At 38.3% G+C, this 23,814-nt stretch overlaps 1 protein-coding gene across 1 annotated transcript in view; it reads left to right on the top strand.

The window, feature by feature from the left end:
- Nucleotides 1-23,814, top strand: part of setd1ba (SET domain containing 1B, histone lysine methyltransferase a) — a 110,875-nt gene that overhangs the window by 57,321 nt on the left and 29,740 nt on the right. The window lies entirely within an intron of this gene.

Raw genomic sequence — 23,814 nt, 5'->3', positions numbered from 1 at the left:
ATGGTTTTGCCAAAATGTTGGGTTTATGAGATGGGGAAATGGAAATGTCATATTCTGCTAAGTTTTATCTCCTTCATAAATCTTACTAATCTACATTTTTCCATAGCACGAGTTACTTTATTTGCACTTTTTTTTGGTGACTTGCTGTTTGCATTATATAGAATCACATAGAAAAATAGGAGAAGGAGCAGTAGGCTAGTCAGCCCTTTGAAACTGCTCTGCTATTCAGTATGATCATGGCTCATCCTCTCTCTCAAAACTATATTCCTGCTCTTTCCTCACACCCCTTGATGCCTTTTGTATCTGGAAATCTGCCTTTATCCTTCTTAAATATATTCAGCAACTTGGCTTCCACAGCTATCTGTGGTAGATCATGCCTCAGGTTCACCATCTCTGGTTGAGTAAATGTCTCCTCATTCCAGTCCTAAATATCCTGCCACTGTTTACTGAGCAAAAAACTATGGTGTTGGACGGTGTTGGTTTGTACCTCAGTTCTCTAGGTGGTAAGTTCTTCCATCTCCACATGATGTAGCACGTAATTATTGCATTTCGCCAACCATGAGTAAGTTGATTATTGTGCATATCTCCTCAAGGATAGTTTGGCATAGGCCTGTCAAGTGGGAATTCCCAATTGGGACAATGTTGTAAAATGTTAATGCACCAAATAAATATTGGCAAGAAGTAGATAAATACAGCACAGAAAAAGGCCCTTTGGCCCCACCAGTCCGTGATGACCATCAACCACCCATTTACACTAATCCTATCCTAATCCATTTTATTCTCCCCACGTTCCCATGAACTTCCTCCAGATTCTACCATCCACCCACAAACTCAAGGCAATTTATAGTGGCCAATTAACGTCCCAACCCACATGTATTTGGAATATGGGAGGAAACCAGAGCACCCGGAGGAAAGCCACTCACTCAGAGGGAGAGCATGCAAACTGTACACAGGTCAGGATTGAACGTGGGTTGCTAGAGCTGTGAAGCAGCAGCCGTATGTGTTGCCACCCTAGTGGTGTGGAGTCTTCAGAAGAATCTCCAGCTTGCAGGTTCCCTTCTATGCCACCTCCCTCGATCATCATTCTCTGGCAACCAGTCTTGTTCCTAATCTTCCTTGATTTTCTACTGGAGTGCCCTGTGCACACTTGTCTGGTGTGTGCAGTTTAGTGTAGGTGGCGTTTTGTGCAGCCTGATTTTATTTTACACACCCAGTGGTAGTGATGTTTTCATTGTGGCTGCATTGATTGAACCACAGACAGGATTGGGAAACCAAGGAAGAATGTATAGCCCAACATCCAGGCCTTGGGATAGTGCAGCTTCTGAAATATTAGAGGATGTCATAGACTGCCTAAAAATGAAAGTCATGTATGCTCCCTAACCACCAGGCATTGACCAAGGGAAAAACCCTTGTTGTACTCATTTTTGACTTGAATGTGTAGAGAGTATCAGGTCTTGCAATTCATGAAGCACTCTGGGTTCCAAAAAGGAGCCTTAATTGTAACACGAGTGTGGTTTATCACCCCATAGACGTTGGGGAACCTGGTAATGCTGGCAAATACCTGCGCCCAAAATCAAACTGCTGGAGGAACTCTGTGGGTCAGGCAGCATCTGTGAAGGGAAATGGACTGTCAACGTTTCGGGTCAAGACCTTTCATCTGGTCTGTCTGACTCACTGAGTTCCTCCAGCAGTTTTATTTTGCTCCAGGTTCCAATACCTGCAGTCTCTTGTGTCTCCAAACACCTGTACCTTTTCTATTGTGGTCTTTGCCAAAGGAATGTAGACCAAGTCTATTTCCTTTACTGTCCTCCTCAAGGTGGCAGTGAGCAGCAAGTTGTGAGACATGGTAAAAGTTATAAATGAGCTACAATAATTCAAAATGTAACTGAATTTGAAATGAGAGACTGTTTCTTCTGTAGCATAAGGTGTTTTAATTTCCATAGTAGTAAGGTTGCTTTTGATGCAGTTTTAAATTGTTGCTATGACATCTGTTTGCAACGCTGTTATTGAATCTCCCTGTCTTGTGGGTGTGGTTTACTCTAGGGCCCAGGTTTTCCCATCTCTACGGAATCAGAAGCAGGAGAAAGGAAAACAGGCTGTCCTGGCCTCTTCATGTAATATAATATGTAAACATTTTCCCTGGTGGGTTGAGCAGGTTGGATAAAGTGTCTTAATGGAGCTGCTGTTTTTCTTCCACAATACCTGACTAATAAGAAATAATTGGAATTTAAAATAAAGGCTTTCAAGACGCACAATTAGCTATTTTCGAAATATCAGTAAATAATCTCTAATGTCAAAAAGTACATAAATTAGGATTTTTCACCAGTGCACCATTTTTGTTTTTGAAAATGTTTTTTTTAACCAAATGATTAACGAAGCCCATGAGCTTCTGCTCTTTCATCATTGATTCTGGAATTGAATCATTTAATGTAGTAAGTTAAAGCATTGTTTTTCTTTAAGTTTAAAAGTATTTGCATTTAATGGAGCGAAAGATGTGGTTCCTTTCAATAGTGTTCCTCAGATCTTTTGCCATTGTAAAATTTGTTTGAGAGAATATGGGGATTCTAAATGTTAATTGATAAAATATATTTTAATTGCATTTTAAATAAATATAAGCGATGATACCAGTTAAATACTAACTTTATGTAACCAATAATCTCCCCAAAACTTAATATTCAAACCAAAGATCCTTACCATGGACTAGCAGAATCTATGCATGAAGGATATTTTCAATTTCTTTACTTAGGATTGAAAAGAGATCTTAACTATACATGGATCTTCCTTGCTTCTAAGATCATTGTTCACTTGAATTAATTTATAATGTATTTACATATTTTGAAATCCCTTCTGTTGAGATATTAAACATGATTTATGTGAGGTTTCACCTTTTCTTAACTACTGCTTGCTGACACTAGTTCCCTTTTGTTTTGTACTTCCTGAGTGTTTTGTTTGGCAAGCTGCTGGATAAACATTAGTCGGTTGTAAATCCCATTTTCACTAATTTGAAGATGTAAGGGATTAGACGTTTGTTCTACCTTCCCAAATCTTAATTTGGTTAAAGTTCTTAAATTCTACTTGTCAGCAGTTTGATGCAACTTTTTAATGCATTCATTATGTGTATACTACATATATTTAATGTGACATTGTGTATTGGTTTAGAAACTTTTAAGTTCCCCAAAAAGGACTTGTGATATAATTAGCACTTCCGAACTCATTGGAGGCTGCTATGTTCACCAGTTCCTTAGCAACTTCTCCTATCACAAAGCTGTTTTTCCAAAACTTCCTGTTTTGGCTGCTTTTCAGTACCTTAAATATTGGTATTGTGCTGTGCTTTCATTCCAATTTATAATTGTTTGTGTTCAGAATATTTAATTTGTGCTTTTATTGGACCTTTTAACACAGAAAAACATCCCAAAGTACTTTACACCGGGGTTTGGTCACACAACTGAACTAGTAACCCAGAAGTTTAGATCAGTGATCTAGACAACATGATTTGAGATTGCCACCATGAAAGTTTAAGAACTTAAATTTAGTTTGAAATATCTAAAAATGAAAAGATAATTTGAAGCTGTCCAATTGTCAGTAAAAACCGGATCAGTGTACAAATATCCTTTGGAGAAGAAGATTTGCCAAATTTACCTGTATGGCTTATGTGTGCTGTAGTCCCACACTATTGACCTGCGCTCTGAAATGGCCTAACAAGTCATTAGGTTGTAACAATCTCTAATGGTTGAAGGAGGTATACAGCCACACTCTTAGCGACCAAATATGGGCAATAATGCTGGCTGTGTCTGTGATGTTCACAACCAAAATATAGTTTTTGGCATCAATTGCCAAAGAAGGAAATTTGATATTGCATGCCTGAAAGGTCAAAGAGATGGATTTTGGAGGAGGAGGAGGAGGGAGAGGTGAAGAGGCACAGGGGTTCAGAGATGCAGTTGTCCAGCATGAGGCTTAACAGATGAAAGAGTGGCCACTAAAGGTGGTGGGGGGAGATCAGGACGTTCAACTAGCAAATGTAGTTCATTTTGTGTCACTATATATTGCGTAGTCTTTATTTTTAAATGTCAGGGAAACACACATTTCTTGTTCACAATCTCAGGATATCCCCAAAGACCTTGCCAGTCAAAGAACTTCTTGAAAATTGCTGTTGTAACATAGTAAAGAAACAAATCTATGCACATGTATGGTAGTTTACTTTTCATGTTTAAATTTGATCCTTGGAAGAGAATAAACCTCTCTGTGCTAGGTGTCAATTGGATCACTGAGAGGAACTCATGCTGGAAATTACAGAAACATCTACCCCACAATTAACCTTGTGACTTGTTTCGCAGCTAGGTATGGAAGGTTGTTGACTACAATGGAGGATGGGTGACAGAAAAATCAAATCCAAAGAATAATACATAAACATGCAAAAGGCAGTCAGCATTCAAAGATCAGATCTGTAGTTACAGATGGAGAAACTAAGAGAAGGGGATAGCATCCTTACAAGAAACAGGGTGGGAGGAGGTGTAATCGAGGTAGCTGTGGGAGTCTGTAGGTTTGCTGGTGGATAGTTGGTCTCCTCAGATGGGGTTAAAGATCCAGAAAAGAAAGAAGTATCAGAAATTGTCCAGATGAATCTGAGGGCAGGGTGGTAGTTAGAAGCAAAGGTGATAAAATTGACGAGTTCCACACAAGTGCAAGAAGCGGCGCCAATGCAGTCATTAATGTAGTGGAAAAAGAGTAGTTTTGGAGCAATGACTGTTCCATGTAGCCTACAGAAAGATAGACATAGCTGGGGCCCATGCAAGTACAAGTTCTGCCAGGGCGTGCACAACTATTGGTGGAAGAAAACTGGTTAAAAAAGAAATGAATGGTTCTAAGATCTTCCTGATGGAGGAATGGAGGTGCCTTAGCACTGACCCTTCCCCTACCTGGCTCCTTCTGCCCATCATTCCCCCTCTTCCCCCACCCCACCTCCCCACCTCATCTGCTTCTACCCATCACATACCAGCCCCCTGTCTCTCCCCTCCCTCTCTCTTTTGTATGCTGGCTACTTTCCCTCTACACTCTCAGTCCTGAAGCACGGTATCAACCCAAAACATAAACCATCCATTTGCCTCCACAGACACTACTTGACCCACTGCCAGTTCTTCCAGCAGTTTATTTTGTCTTTTGCTCCTATTCCAGCATCTGCAGTCTTTTGTGCCTCCAATGGTTAGTGGAATAGAATTGAAGGGCTGAAAAGCCTTTCATTCTTCCTTTGTTGCTAAATGGAAACCATAATGGTATGGGGAAGGTATGAGCTTAATGATGAATGATGATAACAGAAAAGTACATCTGAAGAAAGTACATCTTGAAGTCAAATGATAATTGCCAGGATGCAAATTTAACTGCCCAGGACATTTCTTGGAGACTTAGCAATTTATTGTTTTTGATCTAGGTAGATTAAATCAATTTTTAGTTGACTTTACTTTTCAATGAATGATTATCTCATTCATGCCTTTTGTGATTTTTAACATCATTGATGATTTTGTAAAAAAAAATGTGTTTGTGAGCAGAGAGCAGAGTTTTCCCAGCCCTGTTATACATCAGTACTATGATAGGTGGTCCCCGGATTACGTAAGGCTTCCATTCCTGAAAACTGTCCCTAAACCAATTACTTTGTAAGTCAGAAATGTCCATTTTCTACAGCTATCCATATCGTATTGTTCTGCTGCTCTACGTACACTTGTTCTAATTCTTTCATTTCATCAAATATCCATCCTAACACTACCCATAATTAAATTAATGGAATACATATTGTATCCAGTCATTAATAAGTGCCACAAAATACTTTATTACTTTTTTTTAACTATATCGAAAAATGCTTTAAAATTGTATGGGAGAATTTAAGTAAAGCTGGATTTCTGTAATTCAGGTTATCTATAATTTGGGGAGTCCATGTATATATAGATGCAGGTATAGCTAATGACAACTTGGTCTTTAATTTTGGTGAACAGAAGGGAAAGAGAGCTGTTGTGGCACAAACATGAAAGTAATGGATTGAAAATTGGTTAAATCTATGTTAGACCAAAACAATAAATTAAAGAGTCTCTGAGAAACTTCCTGTGCACTTTGTTTTCTGGCAGTTATCACTTGACTTTGTTTACTCCCTGATGATATACAAGTTGTGATCCGTCACAGACCCAATCCCAGAGCAGGGTGGATTATCCCCATCAAGGTACCAATCCTCTTTTTAATCTTCCTTGCCTCAAGCTCCTCACTGGAATGGAATTAATTTACCAGATGAGCAGCATTCATTGTTGAACATTCATTGCCTCCATTTCAGAATCAAACATAGTCATCAACTTACAGACGCAAATGACACTTTATGGTCCTACTTGTAGGCCAAGCAATCTATTGTTGATTCCCTTGCACTAACTGTCCAAAAGGTCCTTCATCAACTTCCCCCACTGCACTCACCCCTCCCTGCTTTCTTACTCGGTCCAGTAGCCAAGATCAATGGTGAAACCTCCACTTGGCACAGTCACTTCCCATTGCCTTGGGACATATCTCTCGGCGAGGGCTGACATCAATGATGAAATCCACTACCACCTCCAGTGTGCCAACACAGCAATTTTCCCATGTGTGAAAGAAGAGCGTTCAAAGGCCAAGATCTTAGACTTGGCACAAACTCAAGACCTGTTGAGCACCAGTGTCCCCATGCCCCAAATGCTGCAGAGACTTGGACAACTCACCGGAGAGACACCACCAATTCTGCCTGCACAGAATCCTCCAAATCCTTTGGTAGGATTGATCGGTGATATCAATGTCAAGCCAAAACCCCATCACTAATGCTCTGATCATGCTCAATCAGCTCCCGTGGCAGGGCCACATTGCTTGCATGCCTAATACTAGAACCCACAGACAGGCACTCTATCTTGAGCTCTCTGATAGCAAGCAGTTTCCAAGAGGACAGAGGAGATGCTTCAAGGTCATTCTCAAACTTCCTTGAAATAAAAGTAATGTCCTCAGCAGCTCATGGAAATTCTTGGCCCAAGTCTGCTCAAACTGGCAGAGAATCATCTGGGAAGGCACAGAACACCAAGTTTCTAATGGGAACCCACAGAGACGAGCACGAACTGGAAGAAGCATACGATAATCCAAATAACCCGTGCACCCATTTCCATCAAAGTCCACCTGCTCCACCAATCTGCAGATCCCGCCAAGGACCGATTTAATCACCTCAGAGCCCATTCTCTAGAGGAAGCAAATTATCCCTGACTCCACAGAATTGATTAAGGAGAATAGAGATTATTTAATCTTTGGTGTGCATACGCAATGTGAGAAGTCACATGCACAATATCCTTTAATGTCGTGTGATATAGTTGTAAACATGAGAAAATAATTAAGTTTAAAAATGGACTGAATGATTATTCACGGTGATAGTAAATTACAGTACAACTTGCAAGAGATAGAAAAGCCTATAATTCATTATGGTCAGCTTTTATGTAATCAATAGACACCTAGCACTAATGAAAAATGTTCACAAATTTTGAACATGCATACAAATTGGTAGCAGGAGTAGCCACTTGGCCCCTTCAAGCTTGCTCTACCATTGAATAAGATCATGGCTGATCTGATTGTAACCTCAACTCCTCATTCCCTTCTATCCATGATAGCCTTTCACCCCATTGCTTATCAAGTAGCTACCTCTGCCTTGTATGTATTCAAAGACTCTGCTTCCACTGCTCTTTGAGTGAAATTGCCAATTTCTACGTTGAAAAAAATAATTAGGAATTTTGCAGTTTTTCTGATTCATTTTATAAGTATTTTATCAAAGCACAATATATTTAGGTAGAAGTTTGTCTTCGGTAGTGGAAAAAGGCTGCTATAATACTCACTGTCTGTAATATACCTCATGCCACCATATAATAGATAGCAGATGCAACACCACCCACTTTTCTGTGCGACCTCGGAAGAATTTCTATTCCACTGTGTCCCTTATTTATTAGAAGAGCGGGCTCAGGTGATTGGCAACAGAGCACAGCTTTGAATGGAGCAATGGGAAACACTGCAGTTTCTGAAGAACTGATATTTCAGGAGCCATGCTAGATAAATGCTTCTGCATTCAGCAGATATTAGTGATGACATCTCTTTATGCTGGCAGAAATGTATTCCCAGATCTTGTTAACATTAAAAAAAACTGCAGAAAATTACAAAAGGCAGACTTGAAACTTTTAACTTCTGCAGATCAAATCTCCAAAAAGGATTGTTGCCTCTAATGCTTTTATTTTTAACAATAATACATTCCATAGAAATTATTTCCATAGAAAGTATATATACGTACAAATAAAGGCAACATTTTGTATGTTTACAATGAATACATTTGTGCATCATTGTCACTGAGCAATCTCATTTTTATTTTGTTGTTTCTCTTGGACTGAAGGCAGCCTTAAGTCCTTGTGTGATTATGTTGTTCTAAAGAGCTTGCACAGTTGTAGGCTTGCACAGTTTATGTTGCAATTGTTTGCCCATGGCTTCATTTGTTAAATTTATTATGAAAGCAGCAATGAGACCGTTCTTTCACTTTTTGGCTGGAACCCCTAAAGTGCCAGCCATTATTGGTGGTACAAAAATAAAGAAAGAGATAGGCATACCAGCCCCAAATCTCAATACTATTTTCATGATGAGAAAATATTTCCACTTTGTTGCTGTACAACTAAATTGTATTTTTAATAATATGACCAATGTAATATTTAAAGAAGTAAAAAGCATTAGAGGCAACACTCGTTTTTAGTGATTTGGTCTGCAGGAGTTAAAATTTCAATTCTGCCTTTTCTACTTCTCAACAGTTTATTTTAAGCTAATTTGTGATCGCCTGTGCAACTAATTTCCTGGTTTGTGGTTGCATTAGTATTTAAAGGGCCATGACAGCTGGACAGATGGTGGGTAAAGGTGGCAGATGGGCATAGTGTGAGGAGTGTTTTGCTGATTTTTATTGACAGACTCAAGGACAAGAGGGGAATATACCTAAAATGAGGTTGTATATTGTCAGTAGAATTTGGCCTGAGTATAGTATGGGCACCTCGAAGAGTGACAGGCTTTTGCCTCTCAGTAGAAGTATCAAACGTTATAGCCTGCTGTAGTTTACATAGCAAGATCCAAAAGGTGAAGCCACATTTTAGATGGTGGAGGATGTAGCACCAACCATTTGTCTGCCCAGTCAACCAACGCCAAGGGAATCTTTCGCAGAAGAAACATTTACTTAACTGCATTGACTATGAAAGAGCAATGGTCATTTCATCTCGTATCAAGATATTCCTTATCTTATCTAAAAATAGATTCGCCCATTGCCCTGAGCTTAACATTGTTAATCTGCTCAATCTTGGATACAATGGATGAAGAAGAATCTACAATTTTATTTGCCTTTTTTTGCAGTACTTTGCCCTGCTTGCTTTATGTAAACAAAACAACATGCAACAGGTGGTCATAACTTTGCATCCCTTTTGCCATGACACTACTTCTGCTTGTAGCCATATATATCCTAATATTTAAATTGTAATAATTTTTCCAAGAGACGAAAAGGAAGGAAATAGCAAGGGTGAGCTTGAATACTCAAAAATAGTTTGTCCGTGAGTACTCAAACGGTTTATATTAACTCAATGAAAATTCATGGTGGCACAGTAGCGTAGCGGTTAGCGCGACGCTATTACAGCGCCAGCGATCGGGGTTTGATTCCCGTCGCTGTCTGTAAGGGGTTTGTACGTTCTCCCATGTCTGCGTGGGTTTCCTCCGGGTGCTCCGATTTCCTCCCACATTGCAAAGACGTACAGGTAGGTTAATTTGGGTTTAAAATGGGTGGCGCGGACTCATTGGGTCGGAAGGGCCTGTTACCATGCTGTAAATAAAATTTAAATTTAAAAAAAATTAAATATTAACTTCCCCAATATAAGTGGGGATATGTCTGGTTGCCAAAAGATTTTCAATGGGCTTGAGAAGAATGAATGAAAATTGACAGGTCTTAATCAAAGGCATCATTGCTGACAGCAGTACCCACTGCATGGTCCAGCATTGATGTCCAGTGAGTGTGATATGGGGAAGGTAGACCATTTTTGCTTATTACTGCATTGCTGAGCTGATAAAAGTCGATGGCATCTCAGAAAGGAACAAATCAAAATAATGCCTTGAAGTACCTTGAGAAAGCAGTGTTGTGCACATTCTACAAAGTAAAATTGGCCTACCACAAAATGACTAGTTCAATGCTTCACCATTTGATACTGAGGCATTTAGACAGTTCTCCACCTGAAGCTTTAGATGTTGCGAAAAAGCACACATCTACTGCAGTTACTGATTTCACAGTTCTCCTTGTAAGAAAGTTACAGATTTAATAGCAAAGACGAGTGCAAATGATATGCTTCCAACTAACTTTGTAGAAGGTGAGAAAGTCATGAAGTTTGTGAAACCTAAATAAATAATACCTAGATGCAAAATGATAACAGCAATAATGGAAAAGGTTGGAAAAATCCTGTTGCAAAACTTACACTGAATAGAGAGTCATTATCTGTCTATATGAGTATGCAAAGTGTTGTTTTGCAGACTCTTTAATTTGGAAGTGACACATTGTCAAGAATACTGAATATGTTATTTACAGCTACTGAATTTTGAAACTCAAGGCTGAATTATGATGTGCAAGCAAGACAAATCCAGCGACTTTGTCCTAACCAAAGGAAGTTTACTTAGGTGGAAATCTGTCTCGTGCTTCACTCATGTTCTTCAACTGGCTATGAGTGATGGTTTTAAAGTTGCCAATTTGAATTGCACGCTTGCCACTTTTGGTAGATTAATGTCCTATTTTCACACAGCACCTTTGCTATTAATGCTTTGAAAGACAATGGTGCAGCCTGTTACTACTTTTTGCTTTCTAGGCATCTTAGGAGAAGTTCAGTAAAGTGGTAGACTTCAAGACAATGCAGAGTTTTTGGGTTGGCAGGTGGCTGCTGTGAGCATAAAACCAGCAAAGAAAGTATGGTTATGGCTTCAAATACATGAAGATTTTCATTTCCTTTTTAAGAAGGATGGCACTGATAGGGAGACTGAGTGACCTGTTTAAAAGTCCACGTGATGCTATTGGAGTAAACATTGTAAATGTATATGATCGGTTTAGTGATGCAGTGGTAGTCACTACTATAACGGACACAACAACAAACACTGTATGCAAACACAGAAAAAGGAGGATTTTATGCCCATGGAACAACAGATTATACGGAAATTGAACACTTCTTTCTGGAGCCATATATTACTCCTGATCAGGATCCACTTGTTTGGAGGAGGACAAACAAAAGTTGTTAGAAGAAACTAAGTTATCTAGTAAAGTGACAACCCTGTGTTTCTGTGGCAGCCGTTCCAGCAGAAGGAATGTTCTCCACTGCAGGGCTTATAGTCAACAGACATTGCAGTCATGGTTATTGGCTTACGTAGATACTCTTCTTTAAGACTATAAAAAGTTTCTGATGAAGTTAAAGAATATTTGTATATGGATTAAGTTTAAGTAAGGTAATATTTAGAAAAGAGACTGAACTTTTCTGTTTAAACCAACTTTGATCCATTTGATCAGTATTTGCCTATTGATCAGATTTTCAGAGATATCACAGTAATATATTTCAACTGCAAGTCATGTACTGGAATACTCCAAAAACGTTAGTGCCCAAGCAATGAATTAATTGAAATTCCCAACCCCAGTAGATAGCTACTGCATGCCATCATCAGCTCTAGTGATGATTAAGCCCAAATAAGCTTCTTAGCTGGGTCTTTGGTGAATTTTGACAAAAGGAAATGGTCCAAGGCATTTCTCAAGTAAGTGTAAGAAAAGGTGATAAAATTATTCATTGAAAGCTTTGATTTTGTTTTTGCAGGTGGAGAGAAAGGCTACTGAAATTTTTATGGAGAATATTTCTGAGTTTGAGAGAAATGAACAATAGCTCTTAAGATGTTTTTCTTTTCACTAGATATGAAATTCCAAACCTCCTGCAGTTACTTTTCATTTCAGGCTGCACCATAACAGAAAGAAAGAAAAAAAAATCATGTATAGAATTAACTGGCAAAGCCTTTAGCCCTTCCTGCAGCACTTTACTACAAATTGATTTGTTTGGTTATCCAGATGTCAGAAGCAATTTAGCAATGTGTATTTCTGTCTGTGTTCCTTACCTAAAATAAATTTTATAAATACACATGTCAATAATGAGGAGGTAGGTAATATGATGATGAGCAGGGCCTATTAGGATTTTGACAGCAGTAGCAGAGGGATGAAAAAAATGTTTAGGGTATAATCTCTCATAACAATGTTGAAATAGTGATGCAGATATTGTCTCTGATAGTAAAACAGAGGAGGTAAGGAACTGGTGTCAAAGGAGCTCAGGGTAAATGAGGCAGCACACAACTGAGTGGAATTGGATAGATAGGATGAAATGAGGCCATGGAGGGATTTCGGAGCAAATATTCAATTTCTCAGGATGCAGGAAGCCAGATGGATCTATAAGGTACATCTGAATATTTGTGTGGAGTAGAAGGAGGAAGGTTGTTAAGGAGAACTACTTACAGCTTCAAATGCTTGAAGCAAAGAATGAGTAGTCAAGAGCAGATTTACAACGAGGGAGAAGTAGAACAGAGGCAGAAATTACTTTGGCTCAGGACCTCCAAACAGCCAAAGAAAACATCCTATCTCTCCCCTTATCTAATATGTTATGGCACATAAAAATTTTTTGATCACAGGAAAACTAATAATCTGTATGATGTACTATCTTTCTTCTGTGAATGCACTGTGCAATCTACAAAGCTGTATAAGTTTCCCGAGTGTGGATACAAAATTTCTGTGCAGCACAATGAAATTATAGCAAGTGTTTTAATTTAGAGGAGGCAAAATGATCTTTTTAATTGAAGCATTGAAATCTCCACAGATTAGTGATGTAAATCCTTCCTGTCAGATTAGCAAAACTTTGCCAAGGCCCTGAAACGGCAAATTCCCTTTAAACATCCTAAATACTGTGCTATGGGCATATGACAAAATGGAAGGAAGTGGTTGTGAAAGAGAGCTTGCAAGAAAGGAAGAAGGAACCACTCTGTCACGTGAACACTGTTTTGTTTGCTTGTAAGATAGAACCTATTGAATATTAGCTTCTTGTAGAACTACCCCTTCTCAGCATGAGTTTGCTATTAAAAATAAATACTGTATGTCATAGAATCATAGAGTTATACAGCGCGGAAACAGGCTCTTCAGCCCAACTTGTCCATTCCAACCGAGGTGCCTTCCTGAGATCATCCCATATGCCTGCATTTGGCCCTTATCCTTCTAAACCTTTCCTGTCCATGAGGTTGTCCAAATATCTTTTAAACGTTGTAATTGTACCTGCCTCTATTAACTCCTCTGCTAACTCGTTCCAAATACCCACCACCCTCTGTATGGGGAAAACTTGCCTCTCAGGTCCCCTTTCAATCTTCTACTACCACTCTCTGACTCTTTCCACCAAGCCAATTTTGCATCCAGTGGGCTAGCTGACTTTGGATCCCATGTGATCTTGCCTTCTGGACCAGCCTACCACCATGTGGGACCTTGTCAAAAGCCTTACTAAAGTCCATATAGACAGTGTCTACTGCCCTACCCTCGTCAATCCTCATGGTCACCTCTTCAAAAAAAAAACTCAACCAAATTCATGAGATATTGATTTTGCATACACAATGCAGTGCTGACTATTACAAATCTGTTCTTGCCTGATGTGTTTTATGAATTCATGGGATGTGAATATTACTAGCAATGCCAGCATTTTTAATCCATCCCTAATTGCTCAGGAACTGAGGGGGCAGTTAAGAGTCAATCACAGTGGTGGGTCTGGAGACACATATAAGCTCAACTGGGTAAATATGGCACATTTCATTCCCTGAGTGCATTAGTGAACCAGAAGGTTTTTCACAGCAATCCACAACTTCATGATTGCTGTTATTGAGACCATCTTTCTTGTTTACATTTCAAGTTCACTTAATTACTTATTTTAAATTTCCAGTTGCTATGGTGGGATTTGAACATGTCTCTAGATCAGTTGTTCAGAGTTTGGCTGCTAGACCAGTAACTTAGCCACTTTGCCGCTGCAAATTAGCGTTACTCATGAGAAATAACTTTCAATATTAATGGCATTAATATTAATATCATATTAATAAGTTCAATATTAATATAATTTGGCTGCATTAAGGGAGGTACAATATGCTGGTCATTGCAGGATAAGTTTGTAATTGACCTATCTGTGAGATTCCAATCTCTAGTGTCTCCCCAGTCATTCTCATGGTCTCCACTAAGTCCCCATCACTCCTGATCTCCGCCCTTTTCCCAACCTCCTCCCAGGGCAACAAAGGGTGATGAGGCTGCAGAAATAATAATTGTGATAATTAAAGAACCTGAGTCTTCCATGTTTGATTTATAATCACACCCTCACTCCACAGAAGTAATCCTGGTCACCTCTTGGTATGAGGCTTCTAAATCTGGTACAAGTTGAGTAGTTACATCTCCAGATGCTCCTTCTATAGTGTTTTGGTTGGCCTGAGGATACCCAACCTGCTGCCCTAACCTTCTGTTGGCTGTGTAGGAAAATTATCATCCCTTGTCAAAATCACATGGGGCAGACAAGTTTCCTTTTAAGTACGGGAAATCCTGCACAGGACGGTTATACCGACAACAGTATCCTTCAGTTTCCACACACTGTGGCTACAACACATCACCAACCACATCCCCAGAGACCACAATCAAACCTTAATTTATATGTTCAATGTTTCCATTCACACAGTATCTTGATTTTGTTTTGTATAAAAAGATTTAGTTTATCTACTTCCAGTTATTTAATAAAATAAGTGGTATTTTCCATGCTGTGTGTTTAAGTTACTTCCCTAACTTTAAAAAAAGCAAAAGATACCAATCTATCGCTTGCCTGCTATTTGTACCATCACTTCACTTTTAATCACGATTCAAGGAAGGTCCAGCTGTTGCTCCTGTTCTCACATTCTCCGCTCTTTTGGGTCAGTCCTCTATTTTCCGCCCTGGTTTCTTGAGCCTCCCTTTTTCTGTGTCTTTCTGTGAGTCTGCACCCCTCCAATATCTCCACACTCCACTAAATCTGGCCACATGTGCATTCCCAGGTTTTATTAGCCCACCAGTGGTGACCATGTCTTCTGCTGCCTAGGCTTTAAGCTCTGAAATTCTTTCCTTAAACATCTCTACCTCCTTGAAATGTGATCCTTCAGTTAAGTTTTTGGTCACTTGTCCTTGCATGGCATGGTGTCAAAGTTTGTTTGATAAAACTTGCAGGAAGCACCTTGGGATGGTTTAGTATGTTAGAGGTGCTGTCGATGTAATGTATTTTTGTGTTGCAGCTGGTAGCTGTGTGATATTCAATATATTTCTATTAAGTCAGGTTGTTCAAATATACCTGAGAACTGAAATTTAAGTAACTGCAAAGAAAATGTTTTATTAAATACTCAACATCTGCAGCCCAATATACATTCAAAATGATACTAAATGAAGTACTTAAAAACATTGTTAATGTGCACCATATGAATTTGTTTAATGTGAGCATTTGCCTGGAACCAATTAATTTTACACTGTATGCTTAATGAATACCTGCCTTGGCACAGGGGTGCTCTCATTTCAAAGGCTTTTTTTATATATTGTGAAAATTGTGATGTGTAGCACTCCATCTAGTGTGTGACTGAGAAATGACTAGTGATAATAGCCAAGTAAAACCAGTCAAATTACAAGCAAACTCAGCTAATGTTTCTGAATTACTGTCTGGCTTTCCATTTGCTGTTTTGTATTGTTTAACTCTTTCTGCAAAAGGTAATTCTAAATTAAATTAACCACCATTTGAAACATTTACACATATATTGGTATCTGCAATAAACATTAGCTATTACCCAGAATCATGTTGGGAACACACTGTTTGCAAGGTGGAGAAAGATGCAAAACAATTTACTCATCTTTGCAGAGTGGTCATTAGTTCAGCTTGGTAGTGGTTTAAAAACCTGTGGCCTTTAACATTGAATCTTTGTATTTATTGTGTTGGAAGAATCTGCCATAATCACATGTTCCAGAGCAATTCCATTGAATTATAATATTGAGGCACCAATAAAACCAACACCACCACCTTGCTTTTTCAGTCTATCAGAAAAAAACTGCCTAATTAAGCCTACTGTTTCTTGCCCCAAACTTTTGACTTATTTTAAATTAAACTTCAAAAAATTATTTTTTAGTGATAGCCACCCTGTTCAGCAGTGCATTTTGGATCATATACAAATCTTGCCTAAAAATATTGCTTGCCTCCGTAATAAAAAAAGACCGTTGATTCAGAAAAACTGATATTAAAACAGAAAATGCTGGAAAAACACAGTGAGGCAGCAATTGTGAAGAGAGAGAAACAAGAGTTAACATTAAGGCTGATGACTTTTAATGAGAACTGCCAGCAGGTGATTAAAGCAATTTGGATTACAGGAAATCTTTGTGTACCAAAGATCTGTAAATGATACATAAAATGCTCTGATTAGACATTCTGCCAAAGGTAATACTGATGAAAGGTTGTCGACCTCAAAGGATGCTGGAAACCTAAATATTTCCAAAGTTTTTTTTCTCACCTTATTCCTGATTCTTTTGCCAACTGTCTTAAATCTGTGTGCTTTGGCTGAGAATGTTCCTGCCACTGGAAATAGTTTTTCCAATTTAACTTCAAGTCTAAGAGGAATTTAATTCTAATAATTTATTTCTCTCACTAATTTTTCCCTTTCCCAGCTCCAGTTGTCATTTGTATCAGCAGACTAAACAACAGAAGCCCTGAAACTTAAACTAAGATGTTATAGTTGGGAACTGAATATCCATACTGCCCAGCCAGAGAGGATAAAAATCCTTCTTTTCTTGACTGTTTCTTTAATACAAAAGCAGAAAAAGTATAATAAAAGTACACACCTCCTATCCATAGCTTGTCAGTGTCCAACACACAAGGTGTAATATAAACATATACTACTGGAACTACTTAATAAGTCGGGCAGCATCCATGGAGAGGGAAAGAGCTAACATCTTGGGTGGATAATCCCTGAACAGAACTGAGCATTATCAGCATTACTATTTTTATTTCAGATTTTCAGCATCTGCATTTTTCTGAACTTCCGTTTCTTTACACTTTGTTTTTAAAAAATAAATGTATAAAGAAACAAGGACAAGCACTTAAAATGGGGAGTTATACCCTGAGAGAATAGGAAATATAGAGAACGTGGTGAACTGATTGTGCTGATGGCAGAGTACGTCAAGCTAACTGCATTAGTTCTTTCTGGACTTGCGCACCACCTGGGCACCTCAGTGGGAAAGTACAGAATGTACTCACTGAAATTCACAAAAAATATAAGTTTAGCTGCTTTTAGTTTACTTACAAACATACGAACATTCACATTTAGAGCAGGAGTAGGCCACACAACCCCCTCAATCCTGCTCCACCATTCAACACATAGCTGATCTGATTGTAACCTTGACTCTGTATTCCTGCCTATCCATTTCCCCTTAACCTTTCACATATTTGTTTATCAAATATCTACGACCTCTGTGTTACAACTGTTCAAAAGCTCTGCTTACAACCTTCCTTGTAAGACCATCCACCTATTCCAGGTAGCAATAGAATAAGCATTTTCTGGGCTGCATTACCATCCTTCCTTAAATAAGGTGGCCAAAATCGGACACTGCAGTCTAGTACGTGGTCTCACCAGAGCCCTACATAATCGAGACATTACCTCCCTACTTTTTCCCCTCACAATAAATAACAACAATTTGCTAGCTTTCCTGATTAGTGGCTGTCAGTGAATTATGCACTAGGTCTCTCTGTACCTCAGACCTCAGCTATTTCTTAACTGTGCTTTTTCACTTGCCAGAATTTACAGTTCCCCATTTTCCCAAATTATACACTATTTACCCGATCTTTGCCCATCACTTAACTTATCCATATCTTTTTGTAGCTTCCTTGGGTCCTCTTTGCAACTTACTGTCCTACCTGTCTGTGTGTTATCAGCAAATTTAGCTATCATCTTGCTAACCAGAAAAAGACATTTATACCGACTGTTTCCTTTTAGCCAGTCAATCTTCTGCCTGTGTCACTGTTACCTCCTACGCCATGAACTTTAATTTTACATAATAACCATTGATTTTATATATATTTGTGTTTTAGTTAATTAACAGTCATTTAGCATGTTTTAAATATTGAATTTTATTCTTTTTTAATTACTTAAGTGCATTTTAACCATTTTTAAATGTCTCTGATTATCTTTCACTGCTGAGGTCTGATCACCAGTTGTGGTTGGCTCTGCTTGCAGTCATTAGGAACTGTGTGCTTGCATTGATGTGGCCATTGGAACTAGCACAGGCAGTGAACTGGATTAAGAAAAATCCAGCCTGATACCTGCTTCTCATTCGTTGACAGGCAGTATTCAGTAGGAAATGATTCTTCAGATAATTCATCCAGTGCTTATTTAACATGCATATAAATTTATAAAAGCAAAGGAAGTACCTAGGTCTATGTTGTGTCTTTCACAACCTGAGGACCTTCCAAAAGTCTGCTGTATCCTAATTAAACATGTGGCCAATGGTGCAGTATAGGGAAATGAGGTCACCAATTTTTGCGCAATAAAGTCACACAAACAGCAATGAGATATGTAAATGTAAAGAAACACACACAGATACAAATATGTGCTCTGACTTGCAATGATTAGCACTACAGGTAATTTGCTTGTATTTGTTTAAAAAGAACCTCTGTTCCAACTGAGAACATGGGGAACAGGAGTAGGCCCCTCATGCCTGCCAGTCAATCTTGGCCTCAATGTCACTTTTCTACTCTCTCACTGTACCCCTTTACTATTCTAGGTGAAATGTCTTATCAATTTCTTCCTTGAAAGTAGTGAATGACTGCTCTTCTAAGAGCTTTGCTTAGGAAGTTCAAAGATTCACAGTCCTCTGAGAGAAGACATTCCTTCTCAACTCTTTCTTGTATGGACAAACCCTTACCCTGAAACTACCCATTCTTCCTATCAGTTCCTCTCGGAGTCGTATATGTTTCAATAAGATCACCTTTCATTCTTCCACAATCCAATAAATAATATCTCACATGGTGGGCCGAAGGGCCTGTATTGTGCTGTATTGTTCTATGGTTAACCTGCTCAACCTTTCTTCATACATCAACCCTTCATCCCAAGAATCAATCTAATGAACCTTCTCTGAAGACAAAACTGTATTCAGTTCTCAGTTGTGGTTTTAATGGCATTGTATAAAAAAAATGCGTCAAAACTTCCCTATTTTAATGCTCCATATCCCTTGCAATAACAGTTAATATTCCATTAGATTTCCAAATCACTTGCTGTATGTGCATGTTAACTTCTCAGCTTGTCAAGCTTACTCAACAATCTTTTACGTTTCATCTCTTGTTCTTCTAAACCCCAAGAGTAGGGGCCCAGCTGGCTCAACCTTTCCCCTTGTCATTCCAGGAGTCAATCTAATGAGCCTTCTCTGAATTGCCCCAAATGCAAAAAAAATGTCTATCCTTAAGTAAGGAGAACAAAACTGTATGCAGTACCTCATGTGTAATCTCACCAATGCCCTCTGTAATTATAACAAGGCTTGCCCACTTTTTCATATTTTCCCTTTGTAATACATCCCCAACATTCCATTTGCTTTCCTAATGCCGGACTGAACCTGAATGTTAACTTTCTTTGCTTGATGGATAAGGACCCTTTGTACATAATTATGTAGTCTCTCTCTATTTAAACAAGATTCAGCTTTCCCACTCTGGATATCCTTGCATTTCCCCGTGTTATACTCCATCTGCCATTTTTAAAGAAATGCCTGTATGTGCTTCACATTTGGCATGGAAGCTACCACTTTTAGCTATTTACTGCTCCAATGATGATTCTGCAGAGACACAACTGAAATGAAGGTATAGTTAAAGACAGCAAATGCTGAAAATATTCAGCAGGTCAGGCAGCATCTGTGGGGAGTGAAAGGGAAGGCCTGAGATAAGGTGCAAAGCAGGAGAGTTTCTCAGACCTTCTGTTCTCTCTGTCCTTCCACTATCTTGAAGATTTTTAAATCAAGCAGTTAAGTTTTCCTTTGTATTTTGGCCTATATTTATCCCTCATTCAACAACGTCAAAAACAAGAGATTGTTTCATTATTATCACCTTGCTGTTCTTGGGAATTTGTTGTTTGCAAATTGTCTGCCATCTTTCTACCTTCAACAGTGACTATTACTTTAAAGTTCTTCATTGGCTGTTAGTGTTTGATGTGAAAAGGTTGTGAAAGAAAATACAAGTTTTTCTTTTTACCTTTGTACAGTTATATCAATTTCATAATTTTTCTCTCTCTTTTCCAAACATATATGTGTTTATTTATAGGGTTTCTCTCACCCAAAATTAGTTTAGTCAATAAATTATTCACAGAAAATCTGCTGAAGGAGGAATAATACTTCTTAACTTAATCAGACCAAATATGCTGGGTGTGGTGCTGTATTTTGTACGTTTTGTAGATTTATGAATAGAGCTTTTGTATAAACAAAAGGAAAATGGCACATTGCTAATATTTAGGGGAAAAAAACTAAATACAAGAAATGAAGTACAGATTTAGTTACATCTGAAAGGAAAAAGAACTTGGTGTGTTTATGTAAGGGGCTACATCTAAAACAGTTAATCCATGTTTTTTGGCCTCCCAATTGATAAATAACTCATTTAATAATCCTGGGACTTTTAATAGACCAAGAATGGATAATGCTTTATGCAGTACAATCTGTTCAATGGCTTTAAATTCAGTTATATATTGACTACATAATTGAATGAAAATTGGTAGCTTTACTGCTGATACAGTACATTAGCTGGTAAGTGCTTGTTCAGAAATGAAATTTGATTGATAGGAAATTCCCTTTGCATTATGTGTGGGCAATATTGCCTGCTGTACTTTGTAACCAAATAAAAACAGAACTAATGTTTAGAAGATATCAATACATCATCCACATCTGTGCCTAAAAAAGTTCATTGAGTATTGATTTATCCTTTAAACTTGAATGATTTGACCCTTTACTCACCAATACTTTGCTGAACATCCAACATCAACAATCTGAAAATGGAATATAAAAAAATGCTGTTTGGTAATGACAGGGATTAATTGAATTGGGGAAAAGAAGAGTTACTGAGAAATTATAGATTGACCGAATTCTTAACGTATAATATGACCATGAGCCAGGTGAACCAGTCTTTTTTCATCTAGTAATTCCTATGTTCCAACTTTACCTGGAGCATCCAGGAACCATAAAAGGTTTTGAGAATGAGTTTGAAAGTGACCGAATTATAGAGAGTTAGAGGATTTTAGAAAGGAAGTTTTAAAAATGGGCCAAATCCACTACAAGAATAAACAGAAGGAAATGCAAAAAAAAGAGCAAAAGTGAGGTAGTGAAGATTTCAGGCTAGGAAAGATTGTATTTGAATCATACTTCAGTCATGTTGAAACTCAATTCGTTATCTCAGACCACTCTCCTTGCACCCTTCAGTGGCAAACCTGTAAATGCTACTAGAGCACCCCAGTGTCACACAACTTTCAAATTCTCCATCAGGACCACAATCCATGAAGGGCAAAGTCTATGTTTGCACTGCTCAGTGATTTTTTTTACAGTTCAGATGGATATAATGGCAAGACCTCCTAAGAACACGCTGGTGGCTGGGAACCTCACCTGGCAGCAATTTGTAGTTTAATAAAATTGCATCCTGGAGTTCTCCTTTATGAGAATATCACTGTCCCATTATCTGGTTTACAGAATTTCTCATGAAACAACTGCCTAGCAATTTTGTTCCTTCTACCATTTCTTACGAAAAATGTTGTTTCTTTAGAATTTTAGGCTTCATTTACATATGCAGAGTTCTGGAATCTGGTTCAAACTAAAACATTCTGTGCTTAAACAGTGTTAGTCAGAAACAGGTATTATTATGGAGTCTGCAAATCAGACCAGAAAAGTAAGTGTGACAGGCCAATAGTATTCTTGTCTCATTTGAATTATGTTGTAATGTATTTTACACTTGTATGTCCCTTGTTTTGTAGCCAGCAAGGTAGGACTGGGAAGGGGAAAATTAGTGTTAACATGACTATACCTGGGTGCAGACATTTTGGTTTTTATACTAATTGTTGCAACATTATATTTTGTAGAAGATACAATAAGAATACTTTACCATTTTGTTATTTTAATGCAATACTAAATTGTTTTCTGTTGGAGTTATTTCTCAGTTTTTCTTTACATCTACCAATCTCACTTGTAACCCAGCTCTTCTCTGCTATTTCTCTGTCAGTCAGCTTGATCTCTCGTTTGTGCACAACTAATGTCAGAATCAACCTGACAGCACAATCAACCTGATGACATCAGAAAGCAGGCAAAACTGACCATTCAAATAAGTCTGTCCAGGAAAAAGTTCCACTAAACATTCATGTTTAGGGATAGCACCAATGTTAAATTGCCACAAGAAATAGTCTAAAAACATAAGCTTTGTGCACAGTAAAGGTGATCTTGTTTTAAGCTGTATGCCGTCTCTCCTCTGAACAATGTGTGCAGAGTAATTTCTCAAATTTTCCTCAACATGGAAGAACCCATTTGGCTCATTATTGGTTACATTCTCCTACCTTTTTCTTTGTAAGCTATTTATTTTCGCCATGTTCATCAACACTCCCCACCCTCTTTATTCTCCGACCACCCATACAGTAGGGGCAATTTATAGCAGCCAGCTAACCTATGAACACATCTTTGGGATTTAGGCGGAAAGCAGAGCACCCAGGGGGAAAAAAAACAGTCAGAAGGGGAACCTGCAAACTCCCTACAGACTCCCAAACACCCGAGGTCAGAATTGAACTCTGGTCACTGATGCTGTGCTGTAGCAGCACCATCTGCTGCACCACTGTGTCACCCACTGGTGTGCTCTTTCTCTGCTAGTCAGCCTGATCTCTTAATTTATTTCACTGAATTATCAGACTGTGTATGAGCCTAAATATCTTTAAAGGAATACTATAGTTCTGTGTTGAATGTTCAATAGACCTTGCGCCTCCCAATGATTCTGCAGCTTTCAAGCAACTTGTCCACTACAAGTGCTGGAGGAGATCACCATAAGTAGAATTTCTAGCTCTCAGCAGATGAACTTTTGTGTAGAATGTTCTCGGTGCATGAGGAGGTGTCTTGATTCTGCTGTTCCTACTGGAAAAAAGTTTTTTACCATTAAAACGGCACATTTGTTGTACTGGTATGGATTTTGCAAAAGATTGCTTTTATTATTTGCACTTAGCTATTAAAAACTGTTCAGTTTACAAATTGGTTTCTGTTGAACGTTATAACCAGTTGCCAATAATGTATAACCGGCAGAGAAAACTTTCAATCTGATTTGTTGATTAGATCTGTACCCCGTTTTCAGAATTGAATCTGAATGTTTCTATTCTAACACTTATGTGGATGTCCATTATATAAAATGTTTATTGTCATATTTAAATACATATGCATCTTTTCCAGCCATTAATAATAGCTAAATAAATTGTTTATTAAAGAACATGAATCCAAATCACACAAAGGCAGTTCCAAGAATTTAAATTCAGAGATCAGGAAGTAAAACACTGGAAAAGTGCCTGTATAAAAATCCAACTTGTTCACTTAATGTTCTTACACAGCCTTGCCTCTGTGTGGTTGTAGTTCTCATCCTACACTAATGAGTGTCCCAGCTCATTTGTATGAAAATATTGGAAAGAATAATTGGAATTAAGTGTGATGGG

Source organism: Pristis pectinata, chromosome 17, assembly GCF_009764475.1.
Source record: "Pristis pectinata isolate sPriPec2 chromosome 17, sPriPec2.1.pri, whole genome shotgun sequence".
Lineage (NCBI taxonomy): Eukaryota > Metazoa > Chordata > Chondrichthyes > Rhinopristiformes > Pristidae > Pristis > Pristis pectinata.
This window is presented reverse-complemented; position numbering and strand designations above follow the sequence as displayed.